This window comes from Phoca vitulina, unplaced genomic scaffold (assembly GCF_004348235.1).
Source record: "Phoca vitulina isolate PV1807 unplaced genomic scaffold, GSC_HSeal_1.0 scaffold55, whole genome shotgun sequence".
NCBI classification, from domain to species: Eukaryota; Metazoa; Chordata; class Mammalia; order Carnivora; family Phocidae; genus Phoca; species Phoca vitulina.
In genome coordinates, this window is record NW_022589758.1 from 4350716 (window position 1) to 4364972 (window position 14257).

General features: G+C 43.2%; 1 pseudogene; it reads left to right on the forward strand.

Annotated features, from left to right (window-relative positions):
* Positions 1–10762: 10762 nt before the first annotated feature.
* LOC116622855 overlaps positions 10763–14257 on the forward strand; it is a 59324-nt pseudogene continuing 55829 nt past the window's right edge.

The following is a 14257-nucleotide window of genomic DNA, read 5'->3' on the forward strand; positions in this document are numbered from 1 at the left end:
GGGGGGGGGGGGGGGGGGGGGGGGGGGGGGGCGCACAACTTTCCCCTTCCCCTGCTTCAATACAAGTGAAGGCCCCCAACACAGAGCCAAGCAGGGAGGGGTTCCTGATGAATTGCCCAGCACCTCCTCCCCAATACCCACCTTCCAGATCCCCTGAGGGCAAAATCTGGAGTCTCTGTTATTGAAAAACTCACTTCACTGCCAATCAGAAGAAAGAGACTGTAATGGAAAAACAGCTTCTTTATCCTTGCCGGTTCTCAGCTTTTACAAGAGTTTGTTTATAGTGGAGTATAAATTAACCCAAGAAATGGAAATCGGATATAGCTCAGGCCTCTAAAGGCGACCCAAGTGGGTGGTGATCTGGGAAAGGCTGCCCTGTCTTGTCAGAATTCTGGGAGGGCCTGGGCGCAGGGGCAGACTACCCCAAATGCAGCCGCCTCCAGCCTCCTCCTGGGCCTCTGGCAGCCCCACACCAGTGCCACGGCCACCAGTCTAGATGAAAGGATGCTCCTGCCCTGGGCTGCCACCCTCCGGGTCCGGGGCCGCAGGCAGCTTGCAGCTGCTAAAATCAGAATGACTCTTCTTCGGAATTGCTAATGCCAAACTCTTCCTTCAAAGAGAGGGAGAATTCAGAGGCTGCCACAGGCAAAGTTGCCAAGTATCTAGAATTGTCTCTTTCAACCCCTCTCCCCTTTTCCAGATAGCATTTGCTTTTTAATTTTTTTTAAAGATTTTATTTATTTATTTGACAGAGAGAGACACAGCGAGAGAGGGATCACAAGCAGGGGGAGTGGGAGAGGTAGAAGCAGGCTTCCCACCGAGCAGGGAGCCAGATGCAGGGAGCCGGATGCAGGGCTCGATCCCAGGACCCCGGGATCATGAACTGAGCTGAAGGCAGACGCTTAACGACTGAGCCACCCAGGCACCCCTAACATTTGCTTTTTAATGGCTGCTCCTAAAGCCTCAACTTCACCTTCCCCTCAGGAAGTCCCCTCACACAAGGAGAATGCCACCTCCTCAGCCTCCATATGGGGCCAGCCCTGGAGAAGCAGGGAAGTCCCGCTGAGCAGAAATATAGTCCGTGCGCTTTCTCAAGTGGACGGCAACTCTCTGAAATGAAATCCTCCAGCACGATCAAGTGAATACGTTCATTCAGAGATTAAACCCCCAAAATGCAAAGGCAAAATAAATTTTGCCTGATAGAATAGATCTACTTTCTGGGACGCAAACTATTTCCTCAACACCAGGAGCTCTTCCAAAGAGATACCAGCAAAAGTGAAAAGTGAAAATCTACTTGGCAGACAACAGCACAGGCTTTTACTGCTGCACCTTCTCCTTACTTTAACAGGATCGTGAAGGAACAAAGAACCCCAATCAAAGCTATTTAGGAAGGAGGAAATCATCAAACCCTTTAACTGAAGCCTACTGATTCTAACTCAGCCCTCAGCTGAAGATTGCCAACTTGTTCTTCTTCCTTCTTCCAATACTGGTTGGGGGGCTTTTGTCACATACTATGCTACTTCTGGGATGGAGCTGCCAACAAGTCAGACCCAGTGCCTGCCCTCCTGGAAGTCACAGCCAAGCAGAAAAGACAGGCAAGAGAGAGACCTCAGGAGAGGCTCAGGGTGCCAGGAGGCCCACCCCAAAATCAAGACCCTCTTGAAGTAGGGCCTTGCATCTGTATTTTAACAAGCCCTTTAGGATTCTGATGCATGCTCCAGTTTGAGAACCACTGCTCTAGGCTTCCAATCTCTGAGTCCCTTAGTCCCTTAACTTGGGCTTTACACACATTATTTCACTTTACAGTGCCAGGGGATAATAACAGCCTGCAAGGTAGATGTATTGCTGAAGACAGTGCTAGGTGTTGTAATGAATAAACCTAAAATTTCAGTAGCTTAACACAATTTATTTCTGGCCCACATTATAGTCCAAGATAGTTGTCCATTTTGGCAGTGACAGAAGAGACTCTCCTCCATGCAGTTATTGAGGGACCCAGGCTAATGGAAGCTTTAGCATCTTCATCATTAGGCTTCCAAGGTCACCTGGGAGTCAACATGGAGCCAGCAGGTGGGAGAGGAGAGCATGGAGAACACACCCGCTCTTCACAGGCAGCTCAGCCAGGAAGTGACACACAGCACTTCCACTCACATCACACTGGTAGTCACATGGGCCTCACTGAGATGCAGCTGGTACTGGGAACTGTAGTCCTGGACCGAAAAGTTGCTTCCTACTCACAGCTGCATACTCTGGGAAGGTTGTATACATTTTTGATGGGCAGCTATCATCTCTACCACAGCAGAGGTTACAGTGTTGCAGATAAAGAAAGGTTTACCCAGATTAAAAAATTCAGTGGGCGTCACACCGCTTATAAAGCTGGATGGGGAATTCAAACCGCAGTCTGTTTAACTGCATACCCCTCTCTGTAGAATACCTCATCCTCGTGTCCACAGTCACCCTCTGTGTTACACTGAGTAATGCCTCCTCCCTCAAAAGCTGTCCACATTCTAATCCCTGGAACCTGTGACCATGTTACTTTACATGGCAAAAGGGACTTTGCAGATGTGATTGAGGATTTTTTTTTTTAAACTGATGAATCATTGAACACTACATCTGAAACTAATGATGTACTATGCGTTGGCTAATTGAATTTAAATTAAAAAAAGGATCTTTTTAAAAAAGATTTTTTTTTTTTTTTGAGAGAGAGAGAGAGAGTTGGGGGGGAGAAGCAGAGGGAGAGAGAGAGAGAGGGAGAGAGAATCTCCTGCAGACTCCCCACTGAGCAGGGAGCCCAAGGCAGGGCTCAATCCAACAACCCTGAAATCATGACCTGAGCTAAAGTCAGAGGCTTACTGACTGAGCCACCCTAAATTAAGGATCTTAAGGAGATTATCCTAGATTATCCAGGTGGGCCCAATGCAATCACAAGGATCCTTATAAAAAAGAGGCAGTAGAGTTAAGGTCAAAGAGAAAAAAGGAGATGTTGTAATGGAACCAGAGGGTGGAGTGATGTGCTTCAAAGATGGAGGAATATATAGCCAAGGAATGTAGGCAGATTCTAGAAGGTGGAAAAGGCAAGGAAACAGATTCTCCCCTGAATCCTCCAGAAGGAACACAACCCTGCTAACACCTTGATTTTAGTCCAGAGTTGCAAGAGAATAAATTTTTGTTAAGCCACTAAATTTGTGGTAATTTGTTATAGCAGCAATAGGAAACTAATAACCTTCTCAGCACCATGGTTTTTGGTTGAATAACTTGGTAACAGTCCCCCCTTGGCAGGGCCCCAAGATCTCTTCCCTCCATTTTCCTCAGTCCCACCTAACAAAAAGTCCTACCCTCAGCTGGGTCCTCCTACCCACCCAGGAGGGATAGAGTTGGCAGAGAGAATGATGTGTTCTGATATGAGAACTTCACACAGAGCCAAGGCATCAGTTAAATATTGTGGTGTCTAAATGGGGTGTCTGTCTGACTGGATGGGGGCCCCAGATGTGGGGCAACCATCAGATAGAAATCAGTGGCACAGGAGGTGAAAGGATTCACCCAAGGCAGAACAAAGGAGATCGAAGTGTACTGAATACACTGCAAGGGAGCAGCGGGCTGGATAGCCGAGGAGAGGTTGTCTGCAGTGAGGCAGTAGGTGGGGCTGTTTTTAAAGGAGGAAGGCGGGGAGGTATGGCGACATATGGAATTCTCCCTTTTTTGGTAATTGTGCCTAGCTGTAAGTAGCCAATTGGCTAGTTAGGGCCTACAGATATTTTGAGGTAGGTCGCCTGATGGGTCTGTCTATATTCAGCCAGGGGGTCACTATGGGTCTTTCTACAATCCATTGCCCAAGCCTGTTTGCCTAAAAGCTGCCTCTACAAGTATTATTTAAAAATAGTGAAAGAGGGGCGCCTGGGTGGCTCAGTTGGTTGGGCGACTGCCTTCGGCCCAGGTCATGATCCTGGAGTCCCTGGATCGAGTCCCGCATCGGGCTCCCTGCTCGGCGAGGAGCCTGCTTCTCCCTCTGACCCTTCCCCCTCTCATGTGCTTTCTCTCTCTCTCATTCTCTCTCTCTCTCTCAAATAAATAAATAAAATCTTAAAAAAAAAATAAAAATAGTGAAAGAAAATAACTAACATTTTAAAAGTTCTTGAAAACTCCCATTCATGATTTTTTTTTAAAGGTCAAAAACTAGGAATAGAAGAAAAGGTCCTCAGCTTGATAAAGAACATCTACAAAAATCCTACAACTAACATCATACTTAATGGTGAAAGACTGAATGCTTTTCCTCTAAGGTCAGGAACAAGAAAAGGATGTCCATTCTCACCATTCTTCTTCAACATAGTACTGGGAGTCCTAGTAAGCACAATAAAGCAAGAAGAGGAAATAATATGCATACAGTTTGGAAAGAAAGAGAAAAAAAAAACTGTCAGTTTGCAAATGACATGATTGTGTAAATAGAAAATTCCAAGGAGTCTACAAAAAAATCCCAGAATTAATAAGTGAATTCAACAAGGTTGCACATATAGGATAAACACACAAAAATAATCATACCACTTATATAAACTAACAATAAACATATGGAAACCAAAATTTAAAACTCAATACCATTTAACATTCACTACAAAGAAAATGAAATACTTAAGTACAATCTTCGAAAAACATGTTCAGGATCTGTATCCTGAAAATTACAAAATGCTGATGAAAAAAATCAAAGAAGACCTAAATAAATAGAGACACATCATGCTCATAGATTTGAATACTAAACATAGTAAAGATGTAAATTCCCCCCAAACTGAAATTTATAGTCTTAGCGCAACTGCAATCAAAATCCCAGCAAGGTTTTCTTATAGACATAGATAAGAATATTATAAAATTTTTTTTTTTTAAAGATTTTTTTTTTAATTTATTTATTTGAGAGAGAGAGAATGAGAGACAGAGAGCATGAGAGGGAGGAGGGTCAGAGGGAGAAGCAGACTCCCTGCCGAGCAGGGAGCCCGATGCGGGACTCGATCCCGGGACTCCAGGATCATGACCTGAGCCGAAGGCAGTCGCTTAACCAACTGAGCCACCCAGGCACCCAGAATATTATAAAATTTATATGAAAAGGCAAAGGACCTAGAATAGCTAAAACAATTTTTAAAAAGAATAAAATGGGAAGAATCATTGTACCTGATATTAAGACTTCCTATATTGTTATAGTAATCAAGACAGAATAACACTGGCAGGAGGATAGACACATAGATCAATAGAACAAAAAAGAAAACCCAGAAATAGAGCCACACAAACGTGCCAACTGATTTCTGACAAAGGTGCAAAAGCAATCCAATGAAGAAAAGATAGACTTTTCAACACATCATGTTAGAGAAATTAGACATCCACAGGCAGAAAAGAAATGAACCTCAACCTAAGTTTCACACCATAGATAAAAATTAACTCAAAATGGATCATGGACTTAAATGTAAAAAATAAAGCTATAAAACTTTCAGAAAAAAAATTGGAGAAAATCTTTGGGATCTAGGCCTAGGCAAAGAGTTTGTACACTTGGCAACAAAAGCACAATCCATAAAACAAAAAATGTATAAATTGGACCTCACAGAATTAAAAACTCTTGCTCTGTGCAAGACTATTAAAAGGATAAAAAGGGGCAACCTGGGTGGCTCAGCCAGTTAAGCGTCCAACTCTTGGTTTTGGCTCAGGTCATGATCTCATGGGTCATGGGATCAAGCCCCACATTCGGCTCCTTGCTCACCAGGGAGTCTGCTTGGAGATTCTCTCCCTCTGCCCCTCTCCCCACACACACGCATGCGTGCGCGCTCTCTCTCTCTAAAATAAATAAATAAATCTTTTTTTAAAAGAATAAAAAGACAAACTACATATTGGGAGGAAATATTTGCAAACCACGGATCCAACAAAAGACTTGTATCTAGAATATATAAAGAACTTCCACAATTCAACATTAAAAAAACAAACAACTCAATTAGAAAATGGGCAAAAGACATGACCAGACATTTCACCAAAGAGGATTTACATGTGACATATATGCACATGTAAGGAAATGGGCAAAAGACATGACCAGACATTTCACCAAAGAGGATTTACATGTGACGTATATGCAGATGTAAGGATGTTCAACATCATTAAGCTGCGAGAGAAATATAAATTAAAACCACAATGAGGTATTATTGCACATCTATGTGCAATGTTGAATGCTGAAAATAAAAAATAGCGAAAACACTAAGTGCTGGTGAGGATACAAAGAAAATTGAGCACTCACATATTACTGGTAGAAATGGAAAATGGAAAACAGTTTGGCAGTTTCTTGTAAATATAGATAGCATTTACCATACAACCCAGAATTGCCCATATCCCAAAGAAATGGAAACTCATGTTTACTCAAAAATCTGTACACAGATATTCACAGCAGCTCATACTCAGGAATGAACTGTTGATACAGTTAACAACTTAGATGGACCTCAAGGGAATTATGCAAAGTGAAAAAGCCAATCTCAAAAGACTACATACCACAGTTTGATATATATAACACTCTCCAAATAACAAAACTATAGAGAGAAAGAATAGAGTGGTTGCCAGGGGCTAGGGATTGTAAGGGAGGGGTTTGTGGCTATAAAGAGGTAGCACAAGGGAGCCTACTGATGATGGAAGAGTTCTGTATCATTACTGTGATGGTAATTACACGAAGCTACACACACACACACACACACACACAAACACACACACACACACACGAGTATAACCTGCAATATCTGAATAAACTCTGGTTTTGATATTGTGCTATACTTGAGCATGGATGATGGAGGTAGAGTGTAGGATGCATAGGACCTTCCGGTACACATATTTGCAACTTCCTGTGAATCTATAATTATTTCCAAATAAAAAGTTTACATATAAAAATAAGAAAGAGTTCTTGACAGTTTACAAGATGTCACAAGCATCATTTGATCTCATATGAGCCTCACAATAACACAGGAGGATGCATAAGACAGATTTCAACCCCATTGTACACATGGACAGTGAGATGCAGATGACCAGTTGCCCAGGTCACCCAGTTGCTAAGTGATGGTGAAAACAGGTAGCTGACCTCACCCTTGATGATCGCACAATCCAACGCTCTCTCTCCCCTCTTTGCACATAGCAGGCATGAATCTTAATGTCGGGAATTCAACTATACCAGAAATGCCTCATTTCCTTGTATTCTTTCAATCAAAGTAAATCAGGCTCTAAGTACCCATTCTGTCATGTTTGTAGGAAGTCTAATCTTTGGCATTATTGTGTTCCCTCCCCTTCCCTGGAGTCACACAAAGATCTGGGGGCTTCTGGATACCCAGGAAATAGGCAAAGGGCATCTTCAATCTACCATGCTATCAGCTACCATCATCATCATCTTAGTACCCAAGGTTCCAAACCTTACCAAGGCACATTGCCTTAGGGTGTAAAAACCTCCAAGATGCTAAGGGAAGGGACAGTTCAAGATACCAGTGTTAGCCAAGTTTCCTTCAACGGAGGTATCATAACCTACCTTCCCTACTCCATCCAACTCATTAAGAGATGCTTTTCTAATAAAGTGTTTCTTCTTATATTTAACAATTACTATTATTTATGGTTATAGAAAATAAATTTTAAATTTGTACACGTTTTTTGCTGAGATATCTGATAGAGTGATCAATACAAGACCATCAAGCATAAAAATATATTACATCAGGATAAAATTCTGTGGGGGAAGTGGGATAGAAATATAATTTCAAAGGGTAAAAGAAATGATGTAAAATTTCTGACAGTTAAAGAGTTTGTCTTGTACATCTAAAATGGATGATGATGGCTATCATATCATAATGATATTTCTAGTCTAGTAGGTACCATATAAGAGTTTTATTTTTAAATGTCGATATTTACGATACACTGGCTATTACATCTTTTGGGACGACAATATTTAAACTTATGAAGGATTTTATTTTTTATTTTTTTTTTTTTTAAAGATTTTATTTATTTGACAGAGAGAGACACAGCGAGAGAGGGAACACAAGCAGGGGGAGTGGGAGAGGGAGGAGCAGGCTTCCCACTGAGCAGGAAGCCCGATGCGGGGCTCGATCCCAGGACCCTGGGATCATGACCTGAGCCGAAGGCAGACGCTTAACGACTGAGCCACCCAGGCGCCCCAAAACTTATGAAGGATTTTAGGTATCAACTTTAAAAGTGTAAAGGAGTATGTAGTTTTTCAAAATCCTTTTAGGAGATATGCAAGCAAAATAGATTTGGAAGACCACTGATTTACACCAAAGTTTCCCACAGTGTGGTAGATAGACATCTCTTCTCACGGAAAACAAGGTTAAGTTTACATGACACAATTACAGTCCATCGACTTTACTTGCCCAACATTTACCCCGCCTGCCCCTACACCACCATCTGGCCTTCACCCTGTCCTGAAGGTGAAACTCCTCAGCATTCACTCTGCTCCTTCCACCACAGCCTCCCATCTCTACCCCATGCCAGTGCCCACTCCTGGCCCTTAGCGATGCCCTCCAATGGCTTCCTTCTCATTGCCTTCTTTACCAGTACTATGCTTTCATTCCAGCCTAGTCCTCTGCCTCCTCCAGCCTTCCCTTCTCCCCTACACAGCTCCTTCCAGACTCTTCTCTCAGCATTCTATAGTCCTTTATGTGTCACAGCCAGTCATGGTGGCATCAGCCTGCCTATAGTCTCTCACCCCTTCGAACCTCTTACTTGTACGTGGAAATGGACAAACCCCATGAAGATGGTCCAGAAGTGACTGAATCTCAAAAGCCACTGCTTTAAACATAATACACGTGGATCTCAACAAGATGCTTGACCAAATCCTTCAGTATAACCACAGGGACAAAATACAGATATGACCACATAGATAAAAATACAGTGAGGTGGATCCATTTATCTGGAAAGATTTGGAACCAGGCCACTCTAAATGTGATGGCATATGATCAGAGCAGAAGGAGAAATACAGGCAATAAGTGCAGAGAGTAGAGAATACAAAGATCTCTGTGGGCGTGGCCACTTAGGGAAGCCTACCTGGAAAAGATGAGCTATGAGTTGGTGTCAGTCACTGCCCTGTTAGGGTTCTGTCCCAGCTATCTCCAAAGGTCACCAAGACACAGTGGGTCATTCCACCATCTTCAGAACTTGCAGACACCAGGCTAGAATTTGCAGATGTTCTCTTGATACTCTTCATTGAAACACCTGGAAATAATAATCCCCTGGTATTCAGTGACAGTCCCTGTATATCACTCAGCTATCAATCACAAAAATTTCAGGGTTCACAATAAACATTTATTTCTCACACATCTTTAGGTTGCCTGGAGCTCAGATAAATTAGCTTGAGGTCAGCTAGGAGGCCCTCTTTCAAGCTCTGTAGGACCCAGATGGGGGTGGTTCCTTTCAATGGGCTGGACCCAAGTCCCTTGCACATGGGTTAATTCTTGGACCTAGGCTGAACAAGCAGTGCTACTCTGAGGATGCTCTTCCCAGAAAGATGCCAAAAGCATAAGAGGGAAAACAGAAACAGGTGAGAACTTTTAAGACTTTGGTTCAAAATTGGACTTGTGATACTTCTTTCCCCATTCATTGTTCAAAGTAAGTCTCAAGGCCAAACCCAAAATCAAGGGGTAGGGAAGTCCATTTTGCCTTTTATAAGAGAAGATGCAAAGTTAACAAGGCAAAGGGCATGGATACAGGATAGCATACAGAATTGGGGCTTAATAAACCAATCTCTCACAGTCCCTCATCTGCTTCCTTGGGCCCCAAAAGTCCGTCCAATCTGGCCTCATTCTGCTTGGGTCTTGTCAGGACTTGGGGATCCCTGCTATGCCTTTGCCTAAACTCCATTCCATAGTTCTTTTGGTGCCAGGGAAGTTAACTGCCAGAAACCTACCTGACTCCCTCGCCAGCTCTTTCCAAGGACTATACCTCTGTTTCTGATTCACTCCACCTCTCATCTAATTGAAATCCCAGATCATTATCCTGCGTGCACTTAACCATGAATATCAGCAATCCCCATATGCCAAAAGCCAAGCCACTTCCCCAGCCGGGGTACGGTCTCCTTATCTCCTGCATAGTCCTAAAAATCAGAGCAGGAATAATTCTTTTTTATAAAGATTTTATTTATTTATCTGAGAGAGACAGAGAGCACAAGCAGGGGAAGGGGCAGAGGGAGAGGGAGAAGCAGACTCCCCGCTGAGCAGGGAGCCCGATACGGGGCTCCATCCCAGGACCCCAAGATCATGACCTAAGCCGAAGGCAGGCACTCAACCGACTAAGCCACCCAGGCGCCCCAGAGCAGGAATAATTGTGATGAACTCTCTCTTCCCTGAAGAGACTCAACAATATTTTTTTTTTTTCCCATTTTTTTTTTTTTTTTTTTTTTTTTTTTTTTTTTTTTGCTTCAGACCCTGTTGAAACTCAGCCAACCCCAACTGGGCCCCGTGCATGCTCTAAGGCCAGTGCCATTTTATAAGGTGTGTGTGTTGGATATGGTCTACTGGTATTCAGCATCCAGTCCTACTTCCTTCCATTGTGTCTTACTGTATTAATAAATCTGGAAAACTCAATTCTATATTTCACAGACTCCCTTGTAGCCAGGCTTCTGTACATGAATCGCATTCACCAGCGTGGAGGCGTACATAAGGCAGAGACCATCTTCTTGCTGCTTTTCTGCCTTGAGCAGAGACATGGAGTATTTGCGAAGCATATTTCCAATGCTTAGTTTGCCCCTCTGGGGTGTTAAAAGTGCACCATGGTGACTCCCTGGTCCATAGATGGTGTACTCCAGTGGCAGCCTTTGATCGCCCACCTTCCGAATTGTGACAGAGGTAGGATTTCTTTGGGTTAGTCAGTTCTGTGATCTTCTGGCAATCATTCCTGTTTGTCCAGCCCTTCTAACAATATGGTAAGCACCTGATTCTCTGAATTCAAGACCTTTCCATTTTAATACCTAAAGGGGTTTCCAGCCCTGAACACCAATAGATACAACATGGTACCCCTCCTGGGCTTGAACTACAGGAGCACCAAGGTAAGTAGTATGCATTCCTGAAAAAGAATGACACTTGATGTATCCCTGTGAGTAGAGGTTTTCTGATGAATGTTGCCTAGACAACATTCTTTACTCAGCTGAGCCAGGGACAAAACAAGCAAATCCTTTCAGAACTTCACTCAGCAAAGAAGGAAGAATGTATCACGGCCAGGCCTAAGGGAGCCAGCATCAGGCTGCTCCCATCCCGACATCTTTGCTTCCTTCTGCTTGGCTGCACCTTGCCATGGGGCCTCCTCTGATGCCCTTGAACTCTCCAGGCTGATGCTAGGAGACTCTAGAGAATTCCTGTCAGACCACATGGACAAGGCCAAAGGTTAGTCACCACCCACAGATACTCCTCAGAAACGACAAGCACAGCTTCTATGTAATAAAGACAGGGAAAAGATGGGAGGATGGAGAATGATTAATGGCCCCTTCAGAGTTGACGGAAAGCAAGTGCGATGTGCATTTTCAGCACTGATATTTTCTCACACCACAGCATTCTCACGTGGTAGCAACCTGGGACATCAAAACAACAGCCTTGCTTGGGGGAAGGCAGGGGGTTTGTGTTCTTCAGTTGTTTTGGAAGACGGCACGCGTTTCAGGAAGTGTCGCCATGGCGGGGGGGGGGGGGGGGGGGGGGGGGGGGGGGGGGGCGGGCATGGGCTCCTGTGGTGTTTGGCAAAGTTGGGATCTCTGGAAAGTCCAAAGGTGATATATTTAATAGGCGGCTTATTTTCTTTCATCTTCCTGGTAAGCGTCTAATCCCAAAGGCAGTTCTTAAAGCAAGACACAGTGGCTAAGAGGAAATGAACCCCCGGCGGACCCTGCTGCTGGAAACTGGGAGGGGAGAAAGGCTGAAACCCAGCAGCATGAGCTTCTGCTTCTGTAAGAAGAACTGACAGGAACACAATGAAGGAGCAGCTGATGGAGAGGAAGGGAACAAAGGAACAGAAGCCACAAAGCAGGAACCTATGAGCAGGATGCAGACAAAGGACCCATATCCGTGGGACGCCCACGGGGAAAAGGGAAGTGCTCCAGTGGAGCGAGATAAAGAGGCAGAGAGGGGGGCAGGACCTAGAAGGAAGGCATTTCAAAATGGACCCTCTCCACAGTCACAAGGGCTGCAAGGCTTCTGAATATTCGGAGTCTTGTTTGAAACAGTATGATTTTTTCCAAGACTAAAGCACACATAAATATCTGCGGCATACTTCCCCAGAACATATCAAAATGCCTAGAGGTAAAAAAAAAAAAAAAAAAAAAGGATTGTTAAGCTTTTTCTCTGATTATAAAAGTAACACATATCCATTGTAGAAAATACAAGTATATAAGAAGGAACAAATACTTCATGCAGTCCCACCACCCAGATATTTAAGTGCTACTTTGCTATATACCTTCCTGTGTGTGGATCAGGAAAATGAGACCTTCCAGTATATGAACTTGTATATGCACATCTCGTCACTTAAAATATTGTATTTTCCCAATATAGTCTTTAAAAACATGTCTTTGACTAAATTAGTATTCCTTGCATATAAATCTTTGGCAATTTTCCAAATTTTTCTTAGAATAAATCCCTAAAAGCTGAATTACTACATCAATGTGAATGTTTACTTCTAAAGCTCTTAATGCTTACTGCCAATTGTTTTACAAAACCTTTGCACCAATTTACATTCCGGCCACTTTGTATAAGGGTGCACTCAAACAACACTTTTTTGGCTTTTGCTTTAAAACAAAACAAAACAAAACAAAAACCAGCCAGTCTCAGTCAATGTGGTGCTATTGTGGAAACACAGGGAGAAGCCTGAAGTCTTACCCCTGCTTCTGTTTTCTTTGGGAAAGTTAGTTCACCTTTGCATGTCTTAGTTATCTTTAGGGACACTTCAAGCTTTAACATTCTTTGAAACTGTTTTCTAAACTAAGAAAGATAACAAAAAGTGTCATATTTTATCCAATTAGTACAATATCAAAGATAAAATAGTATTAAATGAATGCATATATTATTGAAAATCTAATAAGCATCTGTGATTGGTAGAATTTAACACTCCTGAGAATAGTCACTAGAATACGCTATTAAGGGAGGACTTTGCATCTGTTTTATTCACTGTTACATAACCATGCCAAAATGCATGCTGGGAACATAGTGGGAGCTTTATAAATATGTGTTGAATGCAAGAAATAATTCATGGGGGGAAAATTTTATGAACTTAGTGTAGCCAACCAATGTAGCTGTTGGTGCCCCGCCAATATCCCTTTGGCCGACCTTAAGGTCATCCACAGCTTTGGTGGACAATTCCTGCACACACTGGCAAATTCTAGCCTCAGGCACCTGCGTCTCTCTGCCTGAGGGCTTTATCTGGCCACAGTAGCATTCTCTGTCCATACAGGGCAAACCAGAAGTACTAGGGAGCTAACATCCCCAGGAGTAACTCTCAAACAATGAGGGCTGGGAATTGGTAGATAAATACCCCAGCTTCCTCACCCCGCTGAGTTATGTTCTATAGGATCTTTCAGAGTATCCTCAATAGGACTGAGCCCAGTTGCCCACAGCAGTGACCTGTTCATCAACACACCCTCTTTTCCTTGCTCCCTCCCTTCAGCTTCCTGGGATCACCTTCCAAATCAACCACATGCACCTAAATCCTCATCTCAGTCTACTTTTGGGGGAACCCAAATACCAGAGCTGATGCTTGCAAAATTATAGGTGTATAATTTGCAAATATAACCTCCTTTTTACAAGGAACATACTCTCTCCATCATTTTAATTCCTGAAGGCAGGAAGTAGACTCCCAAATTCACTTAGAGGCAATGATGTAAGTGGGATTTTCTGAGTGTGTGTGTATGTCCCCAGAACAGCCTTGGTCTCAAGGCTGATTTGAGATCAGATGCCACGAAAGAGAGAAGGCAGCTAATAATTATGTTAGAGAAATGAAGAGTTAAATGTAGCTCTAAGTAGGAGAGGCATCAGAACCTATTCTCCTCTGCCCTGTGGAAGACCATGGCACCAGGATGCTAATTACCACACATCACCTCTGTGAGTTATTGGAATAAGGCAACCAAGGCTCATATTTTTCTGATTCCCCCTAGCACTATCACAGTGCTGAACAAAAAGTGGTTCTTCAAGCAAGAGTCAATGGCTGTTTGAAACACTGGGTATTTGGGGACTACTATACAGCAAGTTTAGAAAACCCTATCCTTAAAAAAAAGGGGGTGGGTGCCTGG